Below are 17,901 nucleotides of genomic sequence, written 5' to 3'. Positions count from 1 at the left end.
AAAATGATATCAGTGGCAGAAGATGGGGTAAGCTCTGAACCTGAAAGCTGCATAAGTCACTGGAAAGAGCTCTAACTCTTAACATCACTCACTGTGTGACTTTGGCAAAGTCACCTAACCTACATGGGCCTCAGCTTCTTCATCTGAAAAAATGAAGAAGCTAAATTAGATGGCTTCTGAGATCCCTTCTTGTTCTTCCTCTATGACCCTATGAACTTTTTTCAGGGATCTTTCTGTTGTTATTTGTTGTGTCTGATTTTTTGGGACTTCATTTGGGGTTTTCTTAGTAAAGATAATGGAGTAGTTTGCCATTTCCTTCTCCAGTCCATTTTATGGATGAGGACCTGAGGCCAAAAGGGTAAAATGACTTGTCCAGGATCACACAGCTACTAAGTGTCTGAGGCTGGATTAGAACTCAGGAAGATGAGTCTTCTTGCCTCCAGGTCAGGCACTCTATCTACTGTGCCACCTAAACTGAGGCCAAGTCACCCAGGGAAACTCCCCCATGAGAAAAGTTTGGATTAAGGCAAAGGTTTGCAACTCAAGCAGATCAGCCGCGAGGAACAGGGTAAATTCTAATATTCAACTTGTTGAATTTGGCCCCCTGTCAAATCACAATAGGAATATATGATCTTGTGAAATAAAGAAACCTGGCCCCATGCACATGGTAGGCAGAAGAACAGGGCTCCTTAGCTCTCCCTAATGAGTCTTAACAAATGTGAACTTATGATTCTGACTGTACAAACTACTTAATTTCAACACAGTGAAATAGTGTTTGATTTGCACGTATCCTAAGCAATATATTCTAAGTTGCTCTGCATCCTCCAGAATATTGTAATACCTTTAAGTAAATCATTCATAGATGAAGGTCAGGAAGAGTCATGTATCTCAAGGCAGACTGTTAATGCTCAGAGGAGAGTTCCCTTTCTCCTCATTTCCAGTTCTATGATAGATCTAATGGAGGCCAAAAGGAAAATATTGTTCACTTCACAGAAATTAATATTTCTGCTAATTTTAAGGAGCATATCTATTCTGTAAAGTTTTGTACAGCAAGTATTTAAACATATTTTCTCATTTAAGGAGGTATTTGAATTCAGGCCCAAACAATATATTCCAAAAAACAAAACAACTCGTTCTTCATTATCTAAAACAAAAAATTGTCTTCCCCATAGCAAATTCCCTTAGCAGTTCTCTGAGAAATCTTGCTGAAGTGAAACTCTTTTATCTCATTTACTATTTATTATTCCTGGTGCCCTAGGAATTTCCCTCCAAGTTTCTCTAAAGTGTATCCTTATGTAATCTTGAGTCATTTGCAGTTCTCTCTCACCACCAGATGGGGAAATACCCAAACACTGAGACTATATTTGTGGAAGATCCTCCTTTTCTTATTCTGGAGTGGTAGATCTCAATTAAAAACACCCCTCCTTCAACTGGGTTCTCCCAGTGTTCTTTGTCAGTTTGAAAATTCCAACAAGTATTTTTGCTTTTGAAGTGATTTTATAAAATAACTTAGGAGGTGGCTCTTCACTACTTGGGGATTTAAAGTGTCAACAAATGACCAAAGCAGATATTGGGGGGGGAGGGGTGTTAAGGACCTCCAAGGTTCTTTCTAATTCAAAGCCTCTATAATTCCATGTTTCCCTAGGGACTATCTGAAGTTGTCAAGCATTCAAATGAAGACACTGATTCTCACTGAAGAGTAAGAAGCTCGTTTCTAGAAGCAAACTATAGAAATGTTTCCTATGGAAATAACTGGCTTGCTGTAAATTCAGAAAGAAATGAAGTTAAATGACAAAATAATTTGCTGTCATTTGATCAGGTTTCATCTTGTATTTGAAAAACAGCACTAAATTTACTGTTTACTCAGTCATCCAGTGGCTTCCTAACACTATGGAAAGAGGCACGAGCTAAAGAACCAAAACTTGTGCCATCTGCATTCAGCCAAGTTCAGGGGTGAGGCGAAACATCTGGCTGGAGGAAGGTGACTGACTGTAAGGCGGTGGAGAATCTCCTCCAGAAGTGAGATTTGTAGTCTAAGCATCAAATGTTGAGAATTTCAGCGATAAACAGGGATGAGTCAAGATATTTAGTCATCTCAGGTCTTGTAGGACACAAGGCCTAGTTGAGAAACAGGGATGTTTCTTTCCCCCAACCTCTTTCCATGTTGGCAAATGCTTCCTTTCTCTTACCTCCTCCCCCTTTCTATATATAGCTGGATTCAAATTCTTCAAGAACCAGTAGTTATAACATATATTGATCTTTACCATCTGTCTCAAATGGAAAACTATAGGGAATGACTTTCTTTTAAATGTCACAGGTCTATGACATGATCCAAGAATGTGCTGGGCACGTACAGTGAATGCACGGCTCTCCATAGACCCCAAGTGTCCTTAGTGCAACTGAAAACAAAATTGTTTTGGTTGTAGAGCCAAAGTGCTTGCTGGAAGGAAGCCTTGAAAAGATGGCGGAATCTTCAAATCTGTCCATTAAGTTTATTATTATTTTTTAAAGAGATCACCAACTTTTTAAAAATTTTTTAAAGGGATCAACAACTACTGGGATTTTATTTCAGTTGCTCAATCAACAGATGAAGCAGACTGATGTTCAAAGAGTGCGGTACTAAGGAGAAAATCAATTAAGGGGACAGGAATATTGCCAAAACAGAAACATCCTGCCATTTTTCCTATTTAATGTTTTCATCCCAAGCCTAGTTTCTCCTTTTCCCTTTCTCATAACAACTGGCATTTGTAGCATTTAAGGTTTAGATTCCTTATATACATTATCACATTTGGATGTAATACCCAACAGACCTAAGAGAGAGATTCATTTTGCAGATTAGGACACTGAGGTATAGTGTGGTTTGCTAACGCTGAGACTGGAATCTAGCCATGCCTAACTCCAAACTCTGCCCACTAACTCCTCTTCATCCGCCTCTTCATACAACTCCTTACACACCAAATTCAGAGAAAATACATCCAAGGGGAGTCTGTAAAATGTCTTAAGCTTCTTAGCTTTCCACAGCTTTAATGGCTTCTCCACACCTTCGCCCCTCAAAAGGGGTCAAGAAGACACAAAACAAATAAGTGAAATCATATTATTTGTTCTTCCCTTAGACAACTTATAAGCTAACAAATGCACAACCATTCACTATGTGTCTACTACGTGGTAGTCACTATGCTGAACACTGGGGATGTGCAGAAAGACTAACACAAGCCCCCAATCCAGTCCTTGCTCTCAAGGAGTACACAGTCCAAGGTGAGAGGAGGGGGGGAGAGTAAAGGAGAGGGGGTTGGGGGATAACATACAAATGTCCTGTACAAACAAGGAGAAACTGGAGATTATCTCAGAGGGAAGATACTAAAATTAATGAGAACAAAGGTGATTAAAAATTAAATGGCAACAACAGTGATCAGGAGACCTGGGTGGGGCTTCGTCTCTGGCCAGCTGCAGTATGTTAGCAATGTGCTTTAGCTTTGGAGCTATGTACTTTACTGGGCACACCCCAAAAGTGATTAGATGGTTACAAAAGGAAGGCACAGAACAAAGAAAATAGAAATTATGAATGTTATCCTACATTCTTCCCTTTAAAACTATTTTTCTTTACTGGTTGATCAGTAATGATGAAAAGCTCAACGTGAGCATATTTATTTTAGGCATGTTTTAGCTTTCTGTCCCATATTACAGTGTTTTGCCCTTATTTATACTGGACTATTTGTTAACAGAAGACAGGAAGTGTTCAAAGTTGAAACCACATAAGAACCAGAGGAAAAGATTTTAGAGTCCATTGATGCTCTAACAGCCGGAGCACATTTCCTCCCCGAATCACTTTCTTTCTTAGTGCTTTGTCATTCTATCAAGAATCTGTTTGCTGAAATCAGATGACATGTCAGTTATTCAAGGCAGAAACTAGTTCCTGCTTATAGTACTTTATAAACAAAGAAAGAGGAAAAGGCTTGGCCCTAGAACACACTAAGAATAGGAACATGATAACGCTTTATAATCACTTAGAATGTGCAGGCCAGATACAGCTCTATCCACTTTCTCTGAGGATTTCATGACAGTATCAGACCACAAGTAGCAAGCTTTGAGAATAATAATCAATAACCTGTGGCACCCCTGAAAATACTCTTCAGTCTGTCTCCAATGAAGATTTTACAAACTAAAGCAGATTCAGAACACTCCAGCCTCTCAGTCTGAAACAAAGGCAAACAAATCTGTTCGGTTTACTCACTGTGATGAAATGAGTTTCTCTCTGTTCCTTGTGGGGTTGTTTTGTAGTGCCTTGGCTGTTCTTTCAGCAAAGTGTCCTGCTCTGCACACCAAATGAACTACTTAGATAGCAAATAGATCAAAAAAGCAATCCCACTGTCCTTCACTCCAAGTAGAATACAACTATCAAAGAGACCTGGGCCACAGGGAAAAGGCCTGCAAATTTCCCTAGAATACTTGATCTAATTCCACAAGAATCTATTAAGCACCTACTACCATTAATTACTTCTCTAGGTGTCTTGCTCTCAAGGACAAATAAATGATAAATACACACATACAAACTATAAAGTAAAGTGATGGAGGCAAAGAAGAGATCCAGCCGAAACTCTAGGAGAATTTACAAAGAGACGAACCACTTTCAGCTGGGGGAACTAGGGAAGACTTCACAAGGGACGCAGTTCTGGGGTGAGCCTTGAAGAAAGGATTTTAATAGGCAGAGATGAAGGAGGAATAATTTCAGGAATGAGGGATGGCCTACATGAATGCAAAGGGAAAAAGGAAAATGCTAGTAAGTCCAGTTTTACTGTGTTGTGAGTAAAGCACTGGATACCTTGATTAACAGGCCACTTCAGAAGTTGAAAACCTATATGACCTTAGGCAATAACTTAACTTTTCAGGTCCTCAGTTTCCTTGTCTGGAAAATGGGGAGACTCCTAGCTGCATTCTACGTCACAAGGGTTTTATGAGGAAAGCCTTTTGTGAACCTTAAAACTCTCCATAAATGTCAACTATTTGTTTGTTTATTGTTGTTATTGCTCCAATTCTCAAGGAGGGTAACAGAAAATAAGGCTAGAAAGGAAGGTTGGGACTAGATTATGGGGGATTTTAAATGTTAAGCTAAGGAATTTTTATTTTATTTTTGGACTGGGTAAATATCTACACTATGGTTAGGTACAAATGGAAAAGTAGATTATTGCTCAACAACCTCTAGTTCCCAAAAGGAATATTTTCCCTCTCTTTATACCCCTAAATGTCTGGTTGTTGCCTTTACACCAAGAAATCTTGGAGTAAAACCTTGATACAATGAAGGAAATTTGAAATAGACATTATAGTGCCTCAAGCATTTTTTGGCATTGATAAAAATAGCTTTCCCCTACAGTTCTCTTCCTTTCTCCTTGAGTCAACCTGATAAACAAGTCCCTGGGTTTCATAGAAGGTAAGAAATTCAGGCAGGGAAAGAAAAGGTCCTGTTTTTTGCTGAGAGAAAGTATGACTCCTCCACAACAATTTGCAGTCATCATGATGATGATGACGACAAAAATGGAAACCTACACGGTTCCTGGAGCACTTTTCCCCCATCATATCACTCAAACCTTAGAGATACTCAGTGACTTGCTCAGCCATGATCATACAGTCACTAAGTGTTAGAAATGGAATTTGAAACCAGGTCCTTCTGCCTTGGAAGAAATGGCTTCTGTGATTAGGAGTCAATTCAACAAGTATTCACTAAGCACCTACCATGTGCCAGGATCAAAGGAGGTCATATTTGTAAAATGTGCTTGGTCCAGCTCCTGGCACACAGTAGGCATTGTGCTATGTGGTGAGAAGACAAAACCACAAATAACAATTTCTGCCCTTGAGGAGTTGACATTCTATTAGGGGAGGGAAGATGCACAAACAGAAAAAGTATATGCAAAACGTATTTTGTTTCTATTCAGAACCATACTTTCTTTCCCTGGTGTCAGGAATTCTTCTTACCAGTGCTGAGAAGCAACTGTTCCTTGATTTATAGTTTAGGAGAAATACCTGGGAGCCTAAGAGGCTGAAAGACACACACACACACACACACACACGCATGCACACGTACACACAGGGAGAGGAGAAGGGAGGTGCTAGCAGCTCCATGGGTCAGAAAAGATGAAGGGGGGCTTGATCAAGGCCAAGAAGGAAATTAGCAATTCCAACAAGTGGAGATGAGGAGGAAGGAATTCCAGCCATGGGAGACATCCAGATATAGCGTGCTGGGGGTGGGATGGCAGATCAGTTTGGCTAAATGGTAGAGTGTATGAGGAGTCAAACCGAACAAGCCTGGGAAGGCCCACTGAAGCCAGGGCAGTGAATGACAGAAGAGTACTTCATCATAGAGGCCACAGACCCTGGGATTTCATGAGCAGAATAGCTCCCCAGTCAGTTCTGTGCTTTAGGATCATCACGTTGGGGACCATATGGAAGAGGGAATGCAGGGAACAGACCTGAGCAGAGAGACCAACTGGGAGTTCATTTCAAGTTGGATCATAATCTGGGTCTCCCAATACCTAGTCATTAAACCTTGGTTACACAGGATTTGTGGAGTTTATGAATTTATCTGAACCAGGGCTGTGACTATGTATGTGATGAAAAGGGGACAGATGTGGGAAATGCTGTGCAGGCAGAACTGACAAGACTTGGTGACTGACTGGGTAAGGGAGGAAGAGTGAGCTAAGTAAGTGGCACCCAAGAAAGTGGCCCATGAGTTGAGCCTTGAATGAAACTAAGTTTTTATTAATCACATTAATCATGACTCTGGTTGAAATTTTTTCTAGGTATTGGTCTATATATTAACAAAAACAACCAACAGTGGGGGCCAGAAGTACTATTATTTTAATAGGTAATTAATATTTTCTGAATGTCCATCCTCATCCTCTCACAGTAGAAATGATACACAATCCTTTCCTGCCAGCAGTGAACTTCCTTAGGGAGCAGTCAGATTTGAGGAGGTGAAAACTGGTAACATCCAGGTTACACATCAGGTTCTCTTTACTAGTACAGGAGGTCTGGAGCTGTCACATCAGCAGCAATGAGGCTTTTCTGAAAGCGCTCAGCCTCTCTTCCACATGGGAAAAGGCCATCAAAAGCAGCCTTAATTCAATATCAATTGGTTAAGTTAGGCAATGAAGAGAGGGGGCAAATAAAGTTCAGGAAAACAAAGTAAGAGAAATGAAGCCCTGAGCTTAGGCTTTGGAAAGGCAGTTAGTTTCCAGTCACACATCTCAGGTTCTGTCCAACATATTTGAGAGCTTTTACGAACCAGTATGGTTTCAATGGAAATGAATCCCAAAACAATCATGACAATTTATTGAAGATAAATAGCTTTCAATTAGTGGAAATGGTCCTTCCTGGATTACTGAAAAACTACGTGAGATTGAAATGTAGAACATTAATAGCCAATTTAGAATGTTCCATTCCAACTCATTATAGTGTCTATCAAGGAGCAAAATCAATCAACAAACGCTTACCGTCTACTGTGTGCCAGGTACTATGTTAGGTAATTGTGTCCATCCTTCGTTGCCAAAGAAGACCACGCCATCAGAGAAATGATGACATGACTTGCACTTGACTATGTTAGGTAACAGACATACAAAGTTACCAACGTGGAATAACAGAAGTTTCTGCCATTGTGGGGAGTTTATAATCTGGCTAGAGAAGGCAATGTATAACAGATATAATAATGAACTAGAAGGGGATATTCTAAACAGGAAGGATGCTAATATTCTGAATTTAGATAATTTGAATTGAGATTTTTCATTAGCCTGTTTGGAGGGGAATTTGGGGCTGTATTGGTTTAACCTTATGTTAAGTTCTTCTGGAGAGAGGGGAGAAGGCAGCAGCACCAAGTGGTGAGAGCTAGCTGAGAATCATTTCCCCTGCGGACATGACATAGAGTACAAGATCATAAGCTCCAAGATCTAATGATGGAAGAGACCCCAGGGACCCTCATTTTGCCCTGAAGAAAATGGAGCTAGGTACCCAGGGCTGCACAGGCCAAATAGCCGAGGTGATACTGGAAGTCGGGTTATCTGCCTCCACAGCCAAGATACTTTGCCCGGTCTGAGCAGGGCAGAGTGTCATCTTGGAAAAAGTATGTCTTAATTGTTCAGAACAGCTAGTAGAATTTCTCTCTGGTCAACAGAAGAATCAGATGTTATTCAATGAAGAGATCATATTCTAGGTAAGCACGTGTCAAATCTTACATTGCACATGCCCTGACATTGAATTTTGAGATGCCAACCAGGCAGGAGGCTTTATCTCTTGCCTATGGAAACCAAACAAAGAATTAGAAAAGAGATTGTCTCAGGGGAGAACAAAGTGCGTGGATACAACATACCTGTAGAAGTCCAGGAAAGGCCAGTGGCAACAAGATTGGTGAGCAGAAATCAGAGGCTTTTTTCAAAAAGTGTCAGACTATGAGGCATAAAGGCCAAATCCCACCCAGGGTTTGCAAACAACAGGTTCAGCTCTCCACATGATATCCATGAGGTTATGGAATACTAGGCCTGGGAAAGGGCCTTGGATACTATCTAGTTCAATCTTCTGATTTTATGACTAAAGAAACTAAGTTCAGTGTAGGAAAGTGACTAGACCAAGGTCATGCAGAATTGAGGTAGACTTTGGATTAGGATCTGCATCTCCTGACCCCTGGGTCAGTGAATTGTGGCCACACAGGGTCTAGAAGTGACTCTGGTAATTATCGTTAAGTATATGCAACAACACCTTTGCTTACACTTCCCTTTGCCCTCCCACCTCAAAATAATCAAAGCAACTCTTCATAGCCCCATATACGGAATGAATATCTATCTATGAAAGCAATGAGAACATAGCTTGAGATGAGGACTGCTAAGGACTGCACAACGAGAGAAGGCCGAGGTGACTCTCAAGGAGATAGGCAGGGTAAGGAGACCACCCTAGGATGAAAATATGCAAGGCAAAGCAATCAAGTCAGCAAGAAACCCAGGAGATTAATCGCAGACAAATAAACTGCTGGTGTGCTCATGGAGGAAATTTTACAGCAGGAACAAAAGGCCAGCAAAGAACTGTGCCCAATAGGAAGTAGCCTATTTTAGGAAAATTCTGGGCCAAGAATTCATGGAAACCATCAAGTCAGGGAGGGCAGAGATGGTAGCAAAAAGAATAACTCTACCCAGCAGCTGACAAGGGACCCCAAGGACCAGAGTGAAAAGAGAACACAGCTACTTCAGCAAACAGAAACGTTCTGGACTTCACTGCAGAAACAGATAAAGGGGAAACTCACCTGCAAACTCAAACACAAAATGCTGGTAATATCTAGAAAATTAAAATGGCCTTGGCCCTTTAAGTGTGTGCCTGTGAAAAAGCCGGATTTGATACTTTTTCATCTAAGAATGCCATGTCTACCTGGGGCACCAAAGGACACCATAAGAAGACAGGCTGCAGTCTCAGGGGTACAGGCTATTTAGGGAAAGATCTGATTTCCCTGGCATGGGGTGGTTATCAGCAAAACTACAAGTCCAAAGGCTTTCCTAGGTTGTCTTTTATCAGTCACTTAGGGGCTGGGCCTTGTGATAGGCGGAAGCTGCCTCTGCTAAGGTTGCTGGGCATTTGCTAGGAGGAACAGTCTAAGAGAGCTGCTTAGAGTGGAGGTGTCAAAGTCAAGAGGAAACAAGGCCACTCTTGTGTGCAGAAGGATCCTTGTTGCCTGATGCTGATTTGCTTTTAAAATGCCATATTACCCATAGTATATTTTTATTTATTTTGGCAAATAGCCTGGTTCTAGAGGCACTCAGACCTGAAGACCAAAGGTTTGTCCCTTCTGGCTTAGAGTACTAATAGGTTAAATGACTTGCCCATGGTCACATGGTCAGTATGTTTCAGAAGATGAACCTGACCCTGACTGAAATGAGCTCTCCATTCAAGTGGCCTTTTCATTTCTGAATTCTGAAAGAAAAAGGGAAAGCTTGAAATGGATTTTAGTGAGATTCTTGCAACATCTATTTTAATTCAATGAAGGGAATGAAGATATAGCTATAGTAGGAATTACAGGTATCTTAAATAACAATCTCTGCTGTGTACTAGTGATAGTGGTTACTTTAGGTCATCTTTAGCTTTCTATTAGTTAACAATGATGCTTCTGTTTTCTGGTGACCAGAAATGCAAAATGAAAGCAACAGAATCCCAGCAAAAAATAAACTTATGCTAAACTAATGTGTGACTTTGACTCAACTGACAATGAGTACTATCCCCAAATGGAATAAGGTAGGTGGGTGGGTGACCTGGGTAGGTGACCCACCCAGGCTTGCCAGGCTCAGGCTCAGCACTTAGGACATGTGTTCTATTGCTGTTGTACTGGCAGTCTGACCAGTGGGTGTATCCCCTTAGGGACTAATGCCCCTCCCTCTCCTTCATGTGCTATGCTCTGCCACCTAATTCCTGTGCACTCATTCAGCCAACAGGCTTGCCTTGGGACTCATTTAACCTCACTTGGAAAATGACCCGAGTTGTACCAGATGATCTCTGAGGCCCCCTGTGATTCTGGAGTCACAATCTTCTCTCTGATCCTTCCATGAAAACCTCTGCTTGACCTCACGGCATTACAAAGAGGAGGTGGACACAAGGTTGAGAATCATGGATAGGTAACACTCCACACCAAGACTGGCATTCTACCTGGGCCCAGAAGCCTCCAAGTCTACCCATTCTGAATAGCATCCCTACTCTTCACTATAGCAATGGTTATTTTCTGTTCCAGAAGCCACACTTCTGGTACTAATTTCTCTTGGTTCTTTAACATGTCCTTAGGGTTCAGATACCGAATGTAATGAGCCAACAACTCAAAATGTATTTCTTAGGACATATGCACATGTCCACACATGAAATTATAAAATAAGTGATATTTCTATAGCACTTTAAACTTTACAAAATGTTTTACACAGTTTATTTTATTTGAGCTTCTCAACATCCCTGGAAAGTAGGTATTATAGCTATCCCCATTTTACAAATGGGAAAAGTGAGGTTAAGTGACTTGACCATGGTCACACTGTTTGTAAGTATCAGAGGTGAAATGTGAACACAGATCTTCCTGATTCTAACCCAGCTCATGCACTAATACCAGGCATACGGTATTAGAAAGTTACCAATACAACAGGGATACCACCCATGTGGAAAGGAAAAGATGAAAACCTTTCATTTCATTTTGAAAAACTCATGTGAGCATTGTAAACTGGGTGGGCCTCACCTGAGCTTCTAGAATAGCATTGCATTTCAAGGCTAGGTACTCTGTTGGCCAGTGGCCTATGGCTGAACACCTCTACTGGGCCACTGGAGTTCTGCTCTTACTGTCCTCCTGGAGGCTGTGGCAAAACTTGATTGGGCCTTTCACCCATTGCCCTTTGGACATGCTCACGAACTTGCGCCACTTACTTTTTATACGCAGGCCTCTTTTAACCTTTCTGGGCCTAAGTTTACTCTTGTGCAAATCAATGGAGTTGTCCCAAGATGGTCTCTGGGCTTCCTTCCAGCTCTAAATCTATGATGCTCTAAGGTCAAAGAGCAAGTGAGACAATACCAATGGTTACCAAGCCATAGGCCTGGAGCAGAAGGAGGGAAGCTGTTTTGTGAGGGAATAGCAATCTGCGAACTGTCCTACATCTGGTAAAGTTTTGGGGGGTGGGGTGGGAGCAGTGTCGCTGATGTTGTACCGTATGCTGCTCCATGCTTCATCGCAATGCACTGTTATAAGGGGAGCACATGAAGCACGTCTGTGTCCGCAGCGACGACGCACAGCGGGGCAGACTGAATCTGTTCTGCGTGATACCCAGCGCTGACTGGTGCTGTGCTTTCATAACATGATGCCTGATCGCTTTGCTTTATAGTATTGACATGTTTTAGCGTGTGCTAAGTGAGGGGCGCGATATAACGAGCTTGTGATGAATCAGATTCTTAATACTTAATGCTTATCATACACATTTTTCTGTGACTCTGCTCATAAGATTCCAAAATTTAATTATGGGGGGAGGATTGTGTTTAGGTATTTTCTGCTACCCCTTTGACTGGCTAGAGGCATCACCAGAAGTTTACTTAACTGACAGATCAGCTTTAGCACAGAATTTTTACAAACATGGCATGATCGGTGTCAATAAAAGGGTAAAACACATCTGAAAGGGCCAACAGGGTGTCATGCTGACTTTACGTGATCTCTGTACTTACCTGTGTGCACACTGTTTCAACACAGTAAAACATAAACTCTTTGAGGACACAGACTGTTTTATTCTGTCTCTTATTTTTAGCACTCAGCACAGTGTCTAGCAAACTAGATACTTAATAAATGCTTAATCAAATAGTGAATGGATTCCATAGCTTCCAAGATAGTGATAAGACCTGGGTTCCACAAATGCCCATTGAAGTGGTTTGGCCACAACAATATTGCTATATGGGACCTGGCCTTGAGATCTGAGAAAAAACCAACCTTGACAGAAAACCAAGGGTTAAACAAGATGGAGTCTGGGATGGCTGAGCAAGAATCACAGGGGAAATCCAGACAAGACACCAACAACACGGATATAATAGCACCCATAAGCACTCTTTTGACTCTGGCAGCCTGTGAGCCTATGATCTGGTACTTGATCAGTTTGGATGCTTACACCAAAGATCATAATCCCTCTTCACTTTAGTAGATGGTTTCATGATTTGCTATGGTCAAAATATTTTATCAATTAATGGCTAAATTTTCATTATTAGCCTCTTTTAACTTACCTAGGTCAGTCCTTGGATGACAAACTCAAAGCAAGTTACAAGACTCATGTGAAATCAGGGAAGACCTGAGCTCAAACACCTCCTCAAGTCATTTAACCTTTGTTTTTTCATTTGTAAAATGGGAACTGCTGTGCTTGAAGTATTTACTGCACAACGTTCTTGTGAGGATCCAGAGAAATAAGGTATTAAAAAAAAGTGCTTTTCAAAGCTTGAGGTGCTGTATAAACGCCAGGTGTTATTACTGCAGATGCTTATAGAGTTTGTACTGTTTCCCCAGATGCCCAGAATCCACAGTCATCTTCAGATCGTGTTGAGGGAGTGAAGTAAGACTTTAATACAGGTTTCCACCTTGTAATTGTAACAGATATGTAGCCAGGACAGAGAATGTTTCTTTGTTCCCCCTGTCTACTAATATCCAAGACATGACGTGCCCCAAATATGTACTGGAGACTCAGGAAAGTCCAGGCTTTCTCCAATGCAACCCTATCCATCTTATGTGGGGCTGGCTGGTAACAGTCTAGGGTTTCTGGAATAATCCTATTCAGTTTTTTCAGATATTACTTGGGAAAAACAAGGAGAAGCTGGGATGCTCTGTCAACATATAAACATGCAAGTAATAAGTACTTTGAAAGGGGATATCATTTGTGTGTCTGAGGAGAAATACATCAAGATCTGTTACTGACATACTCTGTCTGCTGGTGACTGGGACTGAACAAAAAAGAATGGCTCTCATCTAACTTTGAGGCCAAAGTTAGCAGGGATAGCAGCAAAGGGGAATAAACTCAATGGGTAGGTCCTCAGTCTGACACAGAGTCATGAAAATGGTAGTACAGGGAAAAGTGTCCTTTGACTTACAGGGAAGGAGGGAAGATGTGTCAGTGAGGAAAGATTTGTTCGACTACAGGGCAGAAAGTTATATAGAACTACAGGAGGAGCCAAAAGGGAAATGACGCCTGACACCATCTGCAGTGAGCTGTACAGAACTGCAGGAGAAACTCCAATATAGAAAAGAGCCTCAAGTGGCAGCTTAGAAATGACAGTAGGTGAAGCTGCCAGGAACCTGCCTGAGGCCCAGGGATGTCCAACTCTAGCAACCTCAGGCCAGGGATGCTAATTGAAAGACAATTTTATTTTTCAAAAACCTTCTTAAGTTTTCTTTGACTTTTCTTTATTAATTTTGTGACCTGTGTTTGCATGAGGAGTTACTGTCAGCATGCTGGGCAGCGTTTGGAAGATTTTCCAGGTTTTGGGGGAGCAGCTGTGAAGGGTGGGGTGTGGGGGAGAAGGAGTACCGAAGGTAATAGGTACTCAGGTCCTCTGTATTATTAAAGTCTGAGAGAGAAAAGTTTATAGATGGAATATGTATAGATGCCAGACAAGGCATACAGTTTTTTAATTTTCCAAAAGATAACTAAAAACAAATGTATTTGAACAGTCAGACCATTATCAATACTATAAATCAATTATATAAATCATCTTCATAAATATATAATATATATATAAATAGTCTTTCTAAAACACAAATACACCTATGTTGTCGGTCACAGAAAGTCTGAATTGGAAGGGTCCTCAGGTTTGTTTCTATAACTCATATTTCCCCTTTACTCTGAGTAAGAGTAAAATTTATTTTATTTGATGAAGAAAAAGTAGGATGATTTTTCAGTCTAGGAGATAACTGGGATTCACAAAAAAACCCCATCCAGCTCAGTGAACAATTTCTGTACACTTTTTATACAGTGTTAAATATGGTAATTGCACATAGTGGATCCCTCCCTCCAAAATGCTGACAAGAAAAAAAGGATAAAAGTAAACATATTCATTTGTGATTTTTACTTAAGATAAATAATTGAATCCTCTGAGAATATCCCTAATGTAACTGTTGTGATACATTCTGAAAAAGTTTGGTGGAGATTCTCTGCTGCATGGCTAAAGTCAGTAGAAAAATGACGTCCTACTGTGCCTATCAGTCATTCAGTCAACTAACCAACAAATATTCATTAAGTACCTCCAAATGCCAGGCGCTGGCGATAAGAGCAAACAGCATGAAATAATCCCTGCCCTTAAAGGTGCTTACACTCTAGCAGGGAAGATAACAAGAACATACGTAAAACACATACAGCATAAATCTAAAGTTAATAAATAACAAATTATTTAAAGTAGTTCCATACAAGTTACCTTGGAGAGAAGACAGTAGGCAGTTAGAGGGATCAGGAAATGGTTCCTGTAGAAGAGGAGGTGAATGGTGGGAATAATCCAAGGCTGAGGTTTAATAAAAAATCAGCATGAAGAGGATAAGGGGGAAAGAGATTTGAGGGCAAGAGACACGGTAGGGCAGAAACGGCTAATTACTAGCTTGAGATTAGAAGAGAAGAAAAGTGGAAGGCCTAGAGGGCTCATTGAGAGCAAAATGTTAAGTATGGCAGGGCTAAGGCATGGAATCCTGGAATGATTGGGGATTATGGTCAACGTTTTAAATTAGGAAAGTGGAACATTCATGGATAATGATGAGCTCTACTATGTAAACATTCCTGTGTGTAGAAGAGGTAGAGTGGAGGAATATGTCATGGGATTAAGGAGGCTGAGAAACTGGGAGGTTAGGGAGTTTGAGGAAGCATCTATGTGAGTATTAAAATTCCTTCACATAAAGGCAGGTGTTGAGAAGAGGAAGATGGTGATGTTGGTGCTGAACTCCTTGAGAACTGAGCAGGATGCCCTGGGAGCTGATGTTCTAAAAGCATCATAATTTGGACTGGTTGAGTGGACTTTAAAGGAAGAAACCTTGCTGAGTAGAGGAGGAAAAGGACAGTGGAGAGAAAGGAGTAATCTGAATCTCTCTAGGACTAGTGTGTTGGAAAATGTGAGAAAAGGTATATAGCCAATGCTGGAGATACAAGGTTGTCAGAGGGGTGCTAGTTCTCAACGAGGGGTAATATATATGGAAGGAGTATAATTAGAATTCATAATGAAGAGGAATTCATTCATTATGGGACTGGAAATCCAGAGGGCACAGTGAATGAAGGATTGGGCAGGATTCAATGGGACATGGGTGGGGTAGGAAAAAGAAGGACTGGGATTGGGATAAGGTTGAGAACAGGATAATTTTTTCCAAATGGCCTGTGGTTGATTAGTATAGGGGCAGAGAAAGAAACAATGGAGGCCTTAAGGGAAATGGTGAGTGACAGATGAATACGGTTGTTCTCTCTCCAAGGGATGTCGAAAAGAGAAAGGCAATTTGCATGCCAGGCTGGGCTGAATTAGAAATCACAAATCCTTAGTTTTCCCATATAACCTGTTTTGTCCACTATTATTTCAGTGCTTTCCTTATTGACAGGCTGGGGAAATAAGAGCTACCTCTGAAGGGTCTCATTTGTAACTTCCTTACCATCTGCACTATATAAGAAATCACTGTTTTACCAGAATGCAGAAGGGCAACCTAAGGCATGGGACTCAAGACTTCTAAGTTACAAAGCAGAGTGCTAACTGTAGAGCCTATATATGATATATGGCTGGTTACTTCTGGGGTTCTAAACTGTTAAAACTTGAAGTAATCATTTAATAACCTGCCATTCAATTTGTAAATCTGTTAACATTTAAATGAATTAACTATCAATTCTCTGGCCTGAGACACACTCTAGATCATGTTTTTCAGATATCTGTTTTGACAAAATATCGCTTTTTTGTTGTTGCTTACAGAAGGTAAGATAAGAAGAATATAGCTATAGAAATTCGTTTCTATAAACTAGGCCTTTGAGTCTGTATATTCACCTGACATCTTATAGTAATAGTACATGGTAAAAGAGTAAGAGGAATATTAAATTCACATCTGAGGTAACCTCATGCCTTCACTACACCACCTCCTCCATCGAGTCATCTATAAGAAACTCCCCCGTCCAACGTTCCTAGAGCATTCTGCCTAGAGCGCTCTTTCGTTCTCACATGTGACTTCAGGTAAATGTTGTATCATCACAGTAGACTTTCTAATCCTTGAAGGCAGACACCACCTTATCACTTGCGCATCCACAATGTATAGCCATTTATACGAAGAACTTAAGAAATGTTTGTTATATTTGCTTAACTCTTTACCTTATAAACTTGCATGACAAGATGAGAAATCCAAACCAATTTTCTCCATTGGCACTGAGAATTCAATTCAATCCATGCCTTTAAATCATAAAACCTAAAGGGCAACTCATAAGCTGTGGCTAAAAGAAAGTCTCTTCGAATAAATAAATACGAATCATTTTGTATAAATTTGCTATTAGCATGGAACCCAGAGAATAGTTTCCTTGTTTCTCAGATTATTAACCAAGAAAGAAATCTAAGAACCCCTAATATTATAAAAGAGGCTAAAAAGATCCAGACCATAGTGAACTCAGTGGAAGGAAGATTAACAGAGGGGGATAGGAAAGAGAATTATACAGAATCATAGCTTTACTTCCAAGACAATTGCTTAAACCGAGCCAGGCAGTCTAGCTCTATATTGAGTTAGCACCAAACAGTAATCAAAAAATCCAACGAGAAACTAAAGTTAAATGATTTTAAAGGGTTATACAAGAAAGCCCCAGGGTGACTGGAAACCCACAGTGTGGACCATGTAAGTGGCCTGGAGACAGTGACTGTGGTCATCCTGATAGTATACAGGAGATTCTAAGGTCTCTAGAGAGCCCTGAAGATTCAGTGCTTCCGATCTCAACGATCTAGGAGTGCTTAAAACCTATCAGCAAAGACACATAAGGAGGTGGAGGTCAGTGTGAAAACTAAGGCTACTCAGACTGAAACCAAGCGGAGCCAATCACCCTACCTAGAAGGCCTGGTAGGGAATAGGACTTACTATGCCCCAGCTGAGGAACTGAACTACAGAAGGCTAGAGAAATGGGTAAACAAAAGAAAACACCCACTACTATAAAGAATTATTATAGATGCAGAGATGCACAGAAATTCAACCTTAGAGTACTGTTACAAAAATTGCAAGTAGGGAATCAAAGGAAAAAAAAAAAAGATTTTCCCCAAGGACTACATAATCAACTAGAAGAAATTAAGCAAGTGATTAAAAAAAAAAAAACTCTACGGGGAAAGAATTGGAAGGAAAATTAACAAAACAGAAGGTGGTAACACATACCCAAGTAATAGACTCCTTGAAAATTAGAATAA

General features: G+C 40.7%; 1 protein-coding gene across 8 annotated transcripts in view; it reads right to left on the bottom strand.

Moving 5' to 3' along the window:
- The window catches only part of TMCC1 (transmembrane and coiled-coil domain family 1), a 282,501-nt gene that overhangs the window by 22,899 nt on the left and 241,701 nt on the right, over positions 1-17,901 (bottom strand). The window lies entirely within an intron of this gene.

This window comes from Notamacropus eugenii, chromosome 3 (genome assembly GCF_028372415.1).
Source record: "Notamacropus eugenii isolate mMacEug1 chromosome 3, mMacEug1.pri_v2, whole genome shotgun sequence".
Lineage (NCBI taxonomy): Eukaryota > Metazoa > Chordata > Mammalia > Diprotodontia > Macropodidae > Notamacropus > Notamacropus eugenii.
This window is presented reverse-complemented; position numbering and strand designations above follow the sequence as displayed.